The sequence below is a fragment of the Scyliorhinus torazame genome, chromosome 5, assembly GCF_047496885.1.
Source record: "Scyliorhinus torazame isolate Kashiwa2021f chromosome 5, sScyTor2.1, whole genome shotgun sequence".
Classification (NCBI taxonomy): domain Eukaryota; kingdom Metazoa; phylum Chordata; class Chondrichthyes; order Carcharhiniformes; family Scyliorhinidae; genus Scyliorhinus; species Scyliorhinus torazame.
Genome location: NC_092711.1, coordinates 188,380,876 through 188,395,777, shown reverse-complemented (window position 1 = coordinate 188,395,777; position 14,902 = coordinate 188,380,876). Strand labels below are relative to the sequence as shown.

Sequence of the window (14,902 nt, the reverse complement as noted above, 5' to 3'; positions counted from 1 at the left end):
CAGGTCGTACTGCTCTGGGAATATTTTGCTTTTCTGTTTGTTCATGCAGATCACTGCTGCCGCACACTGAAAGATCTCATATCCTTCCCCTTTGATAAAGAGAATACACACTTCGGTGAGCAAAGGAACACAATTCACACATGAAGAAACATATTCATTTCGTCCTGGAAAACGTTCAGAGGGAGTTCTGGATTTCTCTCGCCTAGATTTTTCCATTGGATTGTTATTGTCTGGATCCCCTTGGACGAGAGCCCGCAGCTATCAGTCCACGATGAAGTGTCATCATTCTATGTACATCAGTCCTCATCTACATTTGGAATCAGTTTTCACAAATAAACTAGGATATTAACAAAGCATAGTGGAGAAGAACTTGGGTTGAGCATTGGCACTGCCGGAGAAATTGAGTGCGAGAGTTCACCCAGGAAAACAGTGAAGTTTCAAAGTAATTGCGCCCGACCTGAACCCTGATATTGAAACACTCATGCTCTTCCCACTGAGATGGCCGAGCATTCAGCTTCTTATCACAGTATTATAACTGCTTGAAAGCAATGGGAGCGAAAGTTATTTTACGCAATCACATTTTCCGTTTCTAAGCTGGAACGCCTTCCGAGCATTATCACAGAATCATAGATTTTACAGTGCACACGTAGGCCCATCGAGTCTGCACCGCCTCACGGAAAGAGTACTTTATATAAGCCCACAGCTACTCCCATGCCAATAACCCCAGCTAACATTTTTGGACATTATCATGGAAACCCACGCAGACACAGGGAGAACGTGCATTGCAAACTCCACACGGACAGTGAACCAAGTCGGCAATCCAACCTGCCAAGCATCAGTCCTAACCAATGTACTACATTTCTGCCATTGTGATCCACTTTCCGCAGGATCTTTTCCTGGAGGAAAAATTTTCCCGCTTTGTGCAATCATTTCGAACTTACATTCGGTTACATATATTAATCAAATTGAATTGCAAACGTGACGGACAAGCAATTGGAAAGAAGTCGCTCGGTAACACAAGTTGCGTGGTGGTGTTGTCGGATTCCCAAAAGTGAGCTTTTCAATTAAATAATGGAACTCAACAGTGAAGACATTCATAAAGTTCCTGTGCCTTTTATTTGTGAGAACAGTAAGAGGTGTTCCAACAGCAGGTTAAAGTCCAACAGGTTTGTTTGGAATCTCCAGCTATCGGAGAGCAGCTCCTTCATCATCATTTTGGTGATGCACTCGCTCAGGGATGGCGTGCATACTGCTCAAACGTATATCTCACGAATTGCATGGACCAATATTCACCAAAAATTGGGTGGTATAAAAGGTGGACTTAATGGACCTGCTGAAAATTATGAATGTGCGGTTTGGGACAGGTCAACAGATCAAATAGGAAGAAGCTGTTTTCACTGACGTAGTGCAGCAGCAGCAAATGGGGATTTAACACAAATAAAGAAAAACAGAATCGGCTTCACGTTCAAGCAGCCGATGACTTCTCATCGTGTTCTCCAGACCATGTCTGCATGCAAAGTTATGGTGAATATTTTCTAAACTGCTGCACTGAAGGAGAAATGACAGCCAAAGAGGACAGGGGGCATCTGGACTTGAACCAGAGACCTCTTGATCTGCAGTCAAATGCTCTACCACTGAGCTATACCCCCACAAGCTGTTTCAGAGCAATGACACGATGAATCCTCATTCCACTTATCGAGCTTTGTATTCTGTCTGCTTTCGTCCAAAGTGTGTGTTCGATATATTGGTGACGACCTTCAATTTATTCCCGTAGATGCGCATTTTTCACAATGTCTCTTGACTTTACATTCGATACGCACTGGAAATATTCAGCAGATCAGGATGAAAGATCAAAAGGGAAACTGTGGAAGAATGGACGGCAGAAGAGATTAAGTAACAAATGGGATGATGGTGAAAAACAGAATAAGATATCAATGGAACAACTAAAGGGATAGAATGTGGAAATGTCATTCTGTTTGAACCAGGTCGTACTGCTCTGGGAATATTTTGCTTTTCTGTTTGTTCATGCAGATCACTGCTGCCGCACACTGAAAGATCTCAAATCCTTGCCCTTTGATCAAGAGAATACACACTTCGGTGAGCAAAGGAACACAATTCACACATGAAGAAACATATTCATTTTGTCCTGGAAAACATTGAGAGGGAGTTCTGGATTTCTCTCGCCTAGATTTTTCCATTGGATTGTTATTGTCTGGATCCCCTTGGACGAGAGCCCGCAGCTATCAGTCCACGATGAAGTGTCATCATTCTATGTACATCAGTCCTCATCTACATTTGGAATCAGTTTTCACAAATAAACTAGGATATTAACAAAGCATAGTGGAGAAGAACTCGGGTTGAGCATTGGCACTGCCGGAGAAATTGAGTGCGAGAGTTCACCCAGGAAAACAGTGAAGTTTCAAAGTAATTGCGCCCGACGTGAACCCTGATATTGAAACACTCATGCTCTTCCCACTGAGATGGCCGAGCATTCAGCTTCTTATCACAGTATTATAACTGCTTGAAAGCAATGGGAGCGAAAGTTATTTTACGCAATCACATTTTCCGTTTCTAAGCTGGAACGCCTTCCGAGCATTATCACAGAATCATAGATTTTACAGTGCACATGTAGGCCCATCGAGTCTGCACCGCCTCACGGAAAGAGTACTTTATATAAGCCCACAGCTACTCCCATGCTAATAACCCCAGCTAACATTTTTGGACATTATCATGGAAACCCACGCAGACACAGGGAGAATGTGCATTGCAAACTCCACACGGACAGTGAACCAAGTCGGCAATCCAACCTGCCAAGCATCAGTCCTAACCAATGTACTACATTTCTGCCATTGTGATCCACTTTCCGCAGGATCTTTTCCTGGAGGAAAAATTTTCCCGCTTTGTGCAATCATTTCGAACTTACATTCGGTTACATATATTAATCAAATTGAATTGCAAACGTGACGGACAAGCAATTGGAAAGAAGTCGCTCGGTAACACAAGTTGCGTGGTGGTGTTGTCGGATTCCCAAAAGTGAGCTTTTCAATTAAATAATGGAACTCAACAGTGAAGACATTCATAAAGTTGCTGTGCCTTTTATTTGTGAGAACAGTAAGAGGTGTTCCAACAGCAGGTTAAAGTCCAACAGGTTTGTTTGGAATCTCCAGCTATCGGAGAGCAGCTCCTTCATCATCATTTTGGTGATGCACTCGCTCAGGGATGGCGTGCATACTGCTCAAACGTATATTTCACGAATTGCATGGACTAATATTCACCAAAAATTGGGTGGTATAAAAGGTGGACTTTATGGACCTGCTGAAAATTATGAATGTGCGGTTTGGGACAGGTCAACAGATCAAATAGGAAGAAGCTGTTTTCACTGACGTAGTGCAGCAGCAGCAAATGGGGATTTAACACAAATAAAGAAAAACAGAATCGGCTTCACGTTCAAGCAGCCGATGACTTCTCATCGTGTTCTCGAGACCATGTCTGCATGCAAAGTTGCGGTGAGAATTTTCTAAACTGCTGCACTGAAGGAGAAATGACAACCAAAGAGGACAGGGGGCATCTGGACTTGAACCAGAGACCTCTTAATCTGCAGTCAAAGGCTCTACCACTGAGCTATACCCCCACAAGCTGTTTCACAGCAATGATACGATGAATCCTCATTCCACTTATCGAGCTTTGTATTCTGTCTGCTTTCGTCCAAAGTGTGTGTTCGATATATTGGTGACGACCTTCAATTTATTCCCGTAGATGCGCATTTTTCACAATGTCTCTTGACTTTACATTCGATACGCACTGGAAATATTCAGCAGATCAGGATGAAAGATCAAAAGGGAAACTGTGGAAGAATGGACGGCAGAAGAGATTAAGTAACAAATGGGATGATGGTGAAAAACAGAATAAGATATCAATGGAACAACTAAAGGGATAGAATGTGGAAATGTCATTCTGTTTGAACCAGGTCGTACTGCTCTGGGAATATTTTGCTTTTCTGTTTGTTCATGCAGATCACTGCTGCCGCACACTGAAAGATCTCAAACCCTTCCCCTTTGATAAAGAGAATACACACTTCGGTGAGCAAAGGAACACAATTCACACATGAAGAAACATATTCATTTCGTCCTGGAAAACGTTCAGAGGGCGTTCTGGATTTCTCTCGCCTAGATTTTTCCATTGGATTGTTATTGCCTGGATCCCCTTGGACGAGAGCCCGCAGGTATCAGTCCACGATGAAGTGTCATCATTCTATGTACATCAGTCCTCATCTACATTTGGAATCAGTTTTCACAAATAAACTAGGATATTAACAAAGCATAGTGGAGAAGAACTCGGGTTGAGCATTGGCACTGCCGGAGAAATTGAGTGCGAGAGTTCACCCAGGAAAACAGTGAAGTTTCAAAGTAATTGCGCCCGACCTGAACCCTGATATTGAAACACTCATGCTCTTCCGACTGAGATGGCCGAGCATTCAGCTTCTTATCACAGTATTATAACTGCTTGAAAGCAATGGGAGCGAAAGTTATTTTACGCAATCACATTTTCCGTTTCTAAGCTGGAACGCCTTCCGAGCATTATCACAGAATCATAGATTTTATAGTGCACACGTAGGCCCATCGAGTCTGCACCGCCTCACGGAAAGAGTACTTTATATAAGCCCACAGCTACTCCCATGCCAATAACCCCAGCTAACATTTTTGGACATTATCATGGAAACCCACGCAGACACAGGGAGAACGTGCATTGCAAACTCCACACGGACAGTGAACCAAGTCGGCAATCCAACCTGCGAAGCATCAGTCCTAACCAATGTACTACATTTCTGCCATTGTGATCCACTTTCCGCAGGATCTTTTCCTGGAGGAAAAATTTTCCCGCTTTGTGCAATCATTTCGAACTTACATTCGGTTACATATATTAATCAAATTGAATTGCAAACGTGACGGACAAGCAATTGGAAAGAAGTCGCTCGGTAACACAAGTTGCGTGGTGGTGTTGTCGGATTCCCAAAAGTGAGCTTTTCAATTAAATAATGGAACTCAACAGTGAAGACATTCATAAAGTTGCTGTGCCTTTTATTTGTGAGAACAGTAAGAGGTGTTCCAACAGCAGGTTAAAGTCCAACAGGTTTGTTTGGAATCTCCAGCTATCGGAGAGCAGCTCCTTCATCATATTTTTGGTGATGCACTCGCTCGGGGATGGCGTGCATACTGCTCAAACGTATATCTCACGAATTGCATGGACCAATATTCACCAAACATTGGGTGGTATAAAAGGTGGACTTAATGGACCTGCTGAAAATTATGAATGTGCGGTTTGGGACAGGTCAACAGATCAAATAGGAAGAAGCTGTTTTCACTGACGTAGTGCAGCAGCAGCAAATGGGGATTTAACAAAATAAAGAAAAACAGAATCGGCTTCACGTTCAAGCAGCCGATGACTTCTCATCGTGTTCTCGAGACCATGTCTGCATGCAAAGTTGCGGTGAGAATTTTCTAAACTGCTGCACTGAAGGAGAAATGACAGCCAAAGAGGACAGGGGGCATCTGGACTTGAACCAGAGACCTCTTGATCTGCAGTCAAATGCTCTACCACTGAGCTATACCCCCACAAGCTGTTTCAAAGCAATGATACGATGAATCCTCATTCCACTTATCGAGCTTTGTATTCTGTCTGCTTTCGTCCAAAGTGTGTGTTCGATATATTGGTGACGACCTTCAATTTATTCCCGTAGATGCGCATTTTTCACAATGTCTCTTGACTTTACATTCGATACGCACTGGAAATATTCAGCACATCAGGATGAAAGATCAAAAGGGAAACTGTGGAAGAATGGACGGCAGAAGAGATTAAGTAACAAATGGGATGATGGTGAAAAACAGAATAAGATATCAATGGAACAACTAAAGGGATAGAATGTGGAAATGTCATTCTGTTTGAACCAGGTCGTACTGCTCTGGGAATATTTTGCTTTTCTGTTTGTTCATGCAGATCACTGCTGCCGCACACTGAAAGATCTCAAACCCTTCCCCTTTGATAAAGAGAATACACACTTCGGTGAGCAAAGGAACACAATTCACACATGAAGAAACATATTCATTTCGTCCTGGAAAACGTTCAGAGGGCGTTCTGGATTTCTCTCGCCTAGATTTTTCCATTGGATTGTTATTGTCTGGATCCCCTTGGACGAGAGCCCGCAGCTATCAGTCCACGATGAAGTGTCATCATTCTATGTACATCAGTCCTCATCTACATTTGGAATCAGTTTTCACAAATAAACTAGGATATTAACAAAGCATAGTGGAGAAGAACTCGGGTTGAGCATTGGCACTGCCGGAGAAATTGAGTGCGAGAGTTCACCCAGGAAAACAGTGAAGTTTCAAAGTAATTGCGCCCGACGTGAACCCTGATATTGAAACACTCATGCTCTTCCCACTGAGATGGCCGAGCATTCAGCTTCTTATCACAGTATTATAACTGCTTGAAAGCAATGGGAGCGAAAGTTATTTTACGCAATCACATTTTCCGTTTCTAAGCTGGAACGCCTTCCGAGCATTATCACAGAATCATAGATTTTACAGTGCACATGTAGGCCCATCGAGTCTGCACCGCCTCACAGAAAGAGTACTTTATATAAGCCCACAGCTACTCCCATGCTAATAACCCCAGCTAACATTTTTGGACATTATCATGGAAACCCACGCAGACACAGGGAGAATGTGCATTGCAAACTCCACACGGACAGTGAACAAGTCGGCAATCCAACCTGCCAAGCATCAGTCCTAACCAATGTACTACATTTCTGCCATTGTGATCCACTTTCCGCAGGATCTTTTCCTGGAGGAAAAATTTTCCCGCTTTGTGCAATCATTTCGAACTTACATTCGGTTACATATATTAATCAAATTGAATTGCAAACGTGACGGACAAGCAATTGGAAAGAAGTCGCTCGGTAACACAAGTTGCGTGGTGGTGTTGTCGGATTCCCAAAAGTGAGCTTTTCAATTAAATAATGGAACTCAACAGTGAAGACATTCATAAAGTTGCTGTGCCTTTTATTTGTGAGAACAGTAAGAGGTGTTCCAACAGCAGGTTAAAGTCCAACAGGTTTGTTTGGAATCTCCAGCTATCGGAGAGCAGCTCCTTCATCATCATTTTGGTGATGCACTCGCTCAGGGATGGCGTGCATACTGCTCAAACGTATATTTCACGAATTGCATGGACTAATATTCACCAAAAATTGGGTGGTATAAAAGGTGGACTTTATGGACCTGCTGAAAATTATGAATGTGCGGTTTGGGACAGGTCAACAGATCAAATAGGAAGAAGCTGTTGTCACTGACGTAGTGCAGCAGCAGCAAATGGGGATTTAACACAAATAAAGAAAAACAGAATCGGCTTCACGTTCAAGCAGCCGATGACTTCTCATCGTGTTCTCCAGACCATGTCTGCATGCAAAGTTATGGTGAGAATTTTCTAAACTGCTGCACTGAAGGAGAAATGACAGCCAAAGAGGACAGGGGGCATCTGGACTTGAACCAGAGACCTCTTGATCTGCAGTCAAATGCTCTACCACTGAGCTATACCCCCACAAGCTGTTTCAGAGCAATGATACGATGAATCCTAATTCCAATTATCGAGCTTTGTATTCTGTCTGCTTTAGTCCAAAGTGTGTGTTCGATATATTGGTGACGACCTTCAATTTATTCCCGTAGATGCACATTTTTCACAATGTCTCTTGACTTTACATTCGATACGCACTGGAAATATTCAGCAGATCAGGATGAAAGATCAAAAGGGAAACTGTGGAAGAATGGACGGCAGAAGAGATTAAGTAACAAATGGGATGATGGTGAAAAACAGAATAAGATATCAATGGAACAACTAAAGGGATAGAATGTGGAAATGTCATTCTGTTTGAACCAGGTCGTACTGCTCTGGGAATATTTTGCTTTTCTGTTTGTTCATGCAGATCACTGCTGCCGCACACTGAAAGATCTCAAATCCTTCCCCTTTGATAAAGAGAATACACACTTCGGTGAGCAAAGGAACACAATTCACACATGAAGAAACATATTCATTTCGTCCTGGAAAACATTGAGAGGGAGTTCTGGATTTCTCTCGCCTAGATTTTTCCATTGGATTGTTATTGTCTGGATCCCCTTGGACGAGAGCCCGCAGCTATCAGTCCACGATGAAGTGTCATCATTCTATGTACATCAGTCCTCATCTACATTTGGAATCAGTTTTCACAAATAAACTAGGATATTAACAAAGCATAGTGGAGAAGAACTCGGGTTGAGCATTGGCACTGCCGGAGAAATTGAGTGCGAGAGTTCACCCAGGAAAACAGTGAAGTTTCAAAGTAATTGCGCCCGACGTGAACCCTGATATTGAAACACTCATGCTCTTCCCACTGAGATGGCCGAGCATTCAGCTTCTTATCACAGTATTATAACTGCTTGAAAGCAATGGGAGCGAAAGTTATTTTACGCAATCACATTTTCCGTTTCTAAGCTGGAACGCCTTCCGAGCATTATCACAGAATCATAGATTTTACAGTGCACACGTAGGCCCATCGAGTCTGCACCGCCTCACGGAAAGAGTACTTTATATAAGCCCACAGCTACTCCCATGCCAATAACCCCAGCTAACATTTTTGGACATTATCATGGAAACCCACGCAGACACAGGGAGAACGTGCATTGCAAACTCCACACGGACAGTGAACCAAGTCGGCAATCCAACCTGCCAAGCATCAGTCCTAACCAATGTACTACATTTCTGCCATTGTGATCCACTTTCCGCAGGATCTTTTCCTGGAGGAAAAATTTTCCCGCTTTGTGCAATCATTTCGAACTTACATTCGGTTACATATATTAATCAAATTGAATTGCAAACGTGACGGACAAGCAATTGGAAAGAAGTCGCTCGGTAACACAAGTTGCGTGGTGGTGTTGTCGGATTCCCAAAAGTGAGCTTTTCAATTAAATAATGGAACTCAACAGTGAAGACATTCATAAAGTTGCTGTGCCTTTTATTTGTGAGAACAGTAAGAGGTGTTCCAACAGCAGGTTAAAGTCCAACAGGTTTGTTTGGAATCTCCAGCTATCGGAGAGCAGCTCCTTCATCATTTTTTTGGTGATGCACTCGCTCGGGGATGGCGTGCATACTGCTCAAACGTATATCCCACGAATTGCATGGACCAATATTCACCAAACATTGGGTGGTATAAAAGGTGGACTTAATGGACCTGCTGAAAATTATGAATGTGCGGTTTGGGACAGGTCAACAGATCAAATAGGAAGAAGCTGTTTTCACTGACGTAGTGCAGCAGCAGCAAATGGGGATTTAACAAAATAAAGAAAAACAGAATCGGCTTCACGTTCAAGCAGCCGATGACTTCTCATAGTGTTCTCCAGACCATGTCTGCATGCAAAGTTGTGGTGAGAATTTTCTTAACTGCTGCACGAAAGGAGAAATGACAGCCAAAGAGGACAGGGGGCATCTGGACTTGAACCAGAGACCTCTTGATCTGCAATCAAATGCTCTACCACTGAGCTATACCCCCACAAGCTGTTTCAGAGCAATGATACGATGAATCCTCATTCCACTTATCGAGCTTTGTATTCTGTCTGCTTTCGTCCAAAGTGTGTGTTCGATATATTGGTGACGACCTTCAATTTATTCCCGTAGATGCACATTTTTCACAATGTCTCTTGACTTTACATTCGATACGCACTGGAAATATTCAGCAGATCAGGATGAAAGATCAAACGGGAAACTGTGGAAGAATGGACGGCAGAAGAGATTAAGTAACAAATGGGATGATGGTGAAAAACAGAATAAGATATCAATGGAACAACTAAAGGGATAGAATGTGGAAATGTCATTCTGTTTGAACCAGGTCGTACTGCTCTGGGAATATTTTGCTTTTCTGTTTGTTCATGCAGATCACTGCTGCCGCACACTGAAAGATCTCAAATCCTTCCCCTTTGATAAAGAGAATACACACTTCGGTGAGCAAAGGAACACAATTCACACATGAAGAAACATATTCATTTCGTCCTGGAAAACGTTCAGAGGGAGTTCTGGATTTCTCTCGCCTAGATTTTTCCATTGGATTGTTATTGTCTGGATCCCCTTGGACGAGAGCCCGCAGCTATCAGTCCACGCTGAAGTGTCATCATTCTATGTACATCAGTCCTCATCTACATTTGGAATCAGTTTTCACAAATAAACTAGGATATTAACAAAGCATAGTGGAGAAGAACTCGGGTTGAGCATTGGCACTGCCGGAGAAATTGAGTGCGAGAGTTCACCCAGGAAAACAGTGAAGTTTCAAAGTAATTGCGCCCGACGTGAACCCTGATATTGAAACACTCATGCTCTTCCCACTGAGATGGCCGAGCATTCAGCTTCTTATCACAGTATTATAACTGCTTGAAAGCAATGGGAACGAAAGTTATTTTACGCAATCACATTTTCCGTTTCTAAGCTGGAACGCCTTCCGAGCATTATCACAGAATCATAGATTTTACAGTGCACACGTAGGCCCATCGAGTCTGCACCGCCTCACGGAAAGAGTACTTTATATAAGCCCACAGCTACTCCCATGCCAATAACCCCAGCTAACATTTTTGGACATTATCATGGAAACCCACGCAGACACAGGGAGAACGTGCATTGCAAACTCCACACGGACAGTGAACCAAGTCGGCAATCCAACCTGCCAAGCATCAGTCCTAACCAATGTACTACATTTCTGCCATTGTGATCCACTTTCCGCAGGATCTTTTCCTGGAGGAAAAATTTTCCCGCTTTGTGCAATCATTTCGAACTTACATTCGGTTACATATATTAATAAATTGAATTGCAAACGTGACGGACAAGCAATTGGAAAGAAGTCGCTCGGTAACACAAGTTGCGTGGTGGTGTTGTCGGATTCCCAAAAGTGAGCTTTTCAATTAAATAATGGAACTCAACAGTGAAGACATTCATAAAGTTGCTGTGCCTTTTATTTGTGAGAACAGTAAGAGGTGTTCCAACAGCAGGTTAAAGTCCAACAGGTTTGTTTGGAATCTCCAGCTATCGGAGAGCAGCTCCTTCATCATTTTTTTGGTGATGCACTCGCTCGGGGATGGCGTGCATACTGCTCAAATGTATATCTCACGAATTGCATGGACCAATATTCACCAAACATTGGGTGGTATAAAAGGTGGACTTAATGGACCCGCTGAAAATTATGAATGTGCGATTTGGGACAGGTCAACAGATCAAATAGGAAGAAGCTGTTTTCACTGACGTAGTGCAGCAGCAGCAAATGGGGATTTAACACAAATAAAGAAAAACAGAATCGGCTTCACGTTCAAGAAACCGATGACTTCTCATAGTGTTCTCCAGACCATGTCTGCATGCAAAGTTATGGTGAGAATTTTCTAAACTGCTGCACTGAAGGAGAAATGACAGCCAAAGAGGACAGGGGGCATCTGGACTTGAACCAGAGACCTCTTGATCTGCAGTCAAATGCTCTACCACTGAGCTATACCCCCACAAGCTGTTTCAGAGCAATGATACGATGAATCCTCATTCCACTTATCGAGCTTTGTATTCTGTCTGCTTTCATCCAAAGTGTGTGTTCGATATATTGGTGACGACCTTCAATTTATTCCCGTAGATGCACATTTTTCACAATGTCTCTTGACTTTACATTCGATACGCACTGGAAATATTCAGCAGATCAGGATGAAAGATCAAAAGGGAAACTGTGGAAGAATGGACGGCAGAAGAGATTAAGTAACAAATGGGATGATGGTGAAAAACAGAATAAGATATCAATGGAACAACTAAAGGGATAGAATGTGGAAATGTCATTCTGTTTGAACCAGGTCGTACTGCTCTGGGAATATTTTGCTTTTCTGTTTGTTCATGCAGATCACTGCTGCCGCACACTGAAAGATCTCAAATCCTTCCCCTTTGATAAAGAGAATACACACTTCGGTGAGCAAAGGAACACAATTCACACATGAAGAAACATATTCATTTCGTCCTGGAAAACGTTCAGAGGGAGTTCTGGATTTCTCTCGCCTAGATTTTTCCATTGGATTGTTATTGTCTGGATCCCCTTGGACGAGAGCCCGCAGCTATCAGTCCACGCTGAAGTGTCATCATTCTATGTACATCAGTCCTCATCTACATTTGGAATCAGTTTTCACAAATAAACTAGGATATTAACAAAGCATAGTGGAGAAGAACTCGGGTTGAGCATTGGCACTGCCGGAGAAATTGAGTGCGAGAGTTCACCCAGGAAAACAGTGAAGTTTCAAAGTAATTGCGCCCGACGTGAACCCTGATATTGAAACACTCATGCTCTTCCCACTGAGATGGCCGAGCATTCAGCTTCTTATCACAGTATTATAACTGCTTGAAAGCAATGGGAGCGAAAGTTATTTTACGCAATCACATTTTCCGTTTCTAAGCTGGAACGCCTTCCGAGCATTATCACAGAATCATAGATTTTACAGTGCACACGTAGGCCCATCGAGTCTGCACCGCCTCACGGAAAGAGTACTTTATATAAGCCCACAGCTACTCCCATGCCAATAACCCCAGCTAACATTTTTGGACATTATCATGGAAACCCACGCAGACACAGGGAGAACGTGCATTGCAAACTCCACACGGACAGTGAACCAAGTCGGCAATCCAACCTGCCAAGCATCAGTCCTAACCAATGTACTACATTTCTGCCATTGTGATCCACTTTCCGCAGGATCTTTTCCTGGAGGAAAAATTTTCCCGCTTTGTGCAATCATTTCGAACTTACATTCGGTTACATATATTAATCAAATTGAATTGCAAACGTGACGGACAAGCAATTGGAAAGAAGTCGCTCGGTAACACAAGTTGCGTGGTGGTGTTGTCGGATTCCCAAAAGTGAGCTTTTCAATTAAATAATGGAACTCAACAGTGAAGACATTCATAAAGCTGCTGTGCCTTTTATTTGTGAGAACAGTAAGAGGTGTTCCAACAGCAGGTTAAAGTCCAACAGGTTTGTTTGGAATCTCCAGCTATCGGAGAGCAGCTCCTTCATCATTTTTTTGGTGATGCACTCGCTCGGGGATGGCGTGCATACTGCTCAAACGTATATCCCACGAATTGCATGGACCAATATTCACCAAAAATTGGGTGGTATAAAAGGTGGACTTAATGGACCTGCTGAAAATTATGAATGTGCGGTTTGGGACAGGTCAACAGATCAAATAGGAAGAAGCTGTTTTCACTGACGTAGTGCAGCAGCAGCAAATGGGGATTTAACAAAATAAAGAAAAACAGAATCGGCTTCACGTTCAAGCAGCCGATGACTTCTCATAGTGTTCTCCAGACCATGTCTGCATGCAAAGTTGTGGTGAGAATTTTCTTAACTGCTGCACTAAAGGAGAAATGACAGCCAAAGAGGACAGGGGGCATCTGGATTTGAACCAGAGACCTCTTGATCTGCAGTCAAATGCTCTACCACTGAGCTATACCCCCACAAGCTGTTTCAGAGCAATGATACGATGAATCCTCATTCCACTTATCGAGCTTTGTATTCTGTCTGCTTTCGTCCAAAGTGTGTGTTCGATATATTGGTGACGACCTTCAATTTATTCCCGTAGATGCACATTTTTCACAATGTCTCTTGACTTTACATTCGATACGCACTGGAAATATTCAGCAGATCAGGATGAAAGATCAAACGGGAAACTGTGGAAGAATGGACGGCAGAAGAGATTAAGTAACAAATGGGATGATGGTGAAAAACAGAATAAGATATCAATGGAACAACTAAAGGGATAGAATGTGGAAATGTCATTCTGTTTGAACCAGGTCGTACTGCTCTGGGAATATTTTGCTTTTCTGTTTGTTCATGCAGATCACTGCTGCCGCACACTGAAAGATCTCAAATCCTTCCCCTTTGATAAAGAGAATACACACTTCGGTGAGCAAAGGAACACAATTCACACATGAAGAAACATATTCATTTCGTCCTGGAAAACGTTCAGAGGGAGTTCTGGATTTCTCTCGCCTAGATTTTTCCATTGGATTGTTATTGTCTGGATCCCCTTGGACGAGAGCCCGCAGCTATCAGTCCACGCTGAAGTGTCATCATTCTATGTACATCAGTCCTCATCTACATTTGGAATCAGTTTTCACAAATAAACTAGGATATTAACAAAGCATAGTGGAGAAGAACTCGGGTTGAGCATTGGCACTGCCGGAGAAATTGAGTGCGAGAGTTCACCCAGGAAAACAGTGAAGTTTCAAAGTAATTGCGCCCGACGTGAACCCTGATATTGAAACACTCATGCTCTTCCCACTGAGATGGCCGAGCATTCAGCTTCTTATCACAGTATTATAACTGCTTGAAAGCAATGGGAGCGAAAGTTATTTTACGCAATCACATTTTCCGTTTCTAAGCTGGAACGCCTTCCGAGCATTATCACAGAATCATAGATTTTACAGTGCACACGTAGGCCCATCGAGTCTGCACCGCCTCACGGAAAGAGTACTTTATATAAGCCCACAGCTACTCCCATGCCAATAACCCCAGCTAACATTTTTGGACATTATCATGGAAACCCACGCAGACACAGGGAGAACGTGCATTGCAAACTCCACACGGACAGTGAACCAAGTCGGCAATCCAACCTGCCAAGCATCAGTCCTAACCAATGTACTACATTTCTGCCATTGTGATCCACTTTCCGCAGGATCTTTTCCTGGAGGAAAAATTTTCCCGCTTTGTGCAATCATTTCGAACTTACATTCGGTTACATATATTAATCAAATTGAATTGCAAACGTGACGGACAAGCAATTGGAAAGAAGTCGCTCGGTAACACAAGTTGCGTGGTGGT

At 42.9% G+C, this 14,902-nt stretch overlaps 7 non-coding genes across 7 annotated transcripts; all 7 read right to left on the bottom strand.

Annotated features, from left to right (window-relative positions):
• Window positions 1-1,577: 1,577 nt before the first annotated feature.
• Window positions 1,578-1,649, bottom strand: trnac-gca (transfer RNA cysteine (anticodon GCA)). The gene has a single exon. It is a non-coding gene; the product is annotated as a tRNA-Cys (tRNA).
• Window positions 1,650-3,559: 1,910 nt separating this feature from the next.
• trnac-gca (transfer RNA cysteine (anticodon GCA)) lies at window positions 3,560-3,631 on the bottom strand. Its single transcript has one exon. It is a non-coding gene; the product is annotated as a tRNA-Cys (tRNA).
• Window positions 3,632-5,540: 1,909 nt separating this feature from the next.
• On the bottom strand, window positions 5,541-5,612 carry trnac-gca (transfer RNA cysteine (anticodon GCA)). The gene has a single exon. It is a non-coding gene; the product is annotated as a tRNA-Cys (tRNA).
• Window positions 5,613-7,521: 1,909 nt separating this feature from the next.
• trnac-gca (transfer RNA cysteine (anticodon GCA)) lies at window positions 7,522-7,593 on the bottom strand. The gene has a single exon. It is a non-coding gene; the product is annotated as a tRNA-Cys (tRNA).
• A 1,909-nt stretch (window positions 7,594-9,502) lies between these two features.
• Window positions 9,503-9,574, bottom strand: trnac-gca (transfer RNA cysteine (anticodon GCA)). The gene has a single exon. It is a non-coding gene; the product is annotated as a tRNA-Cys (tRNA).
• Window positions 9,575-11,483: 1,909 nt separating this feature from the next.
• On the bottom strand, window positions 11,484-11,555 carry trnac-gca (transfer RNA cysteine (anticodon GCA)). Its single transcript has one exon. It is a non-coding gene; the product is annotated as a tRNA-Cys (tRNA).
• A 1,909-nt stretch (window positions 11,556-13,464) lies between these two features.
• Window positions 13,465-13,536, bottom strand: trnac-gca (transfer RNA cysteine (anticodon GCA)). Its single transcript has one exon. It is a non-coding gene; the product is annotated as a tRNA-Cys (tRNA).
• Between the last annotated feature and the right edge of the window lie 1,366 nt (window positions 13,537-14,902).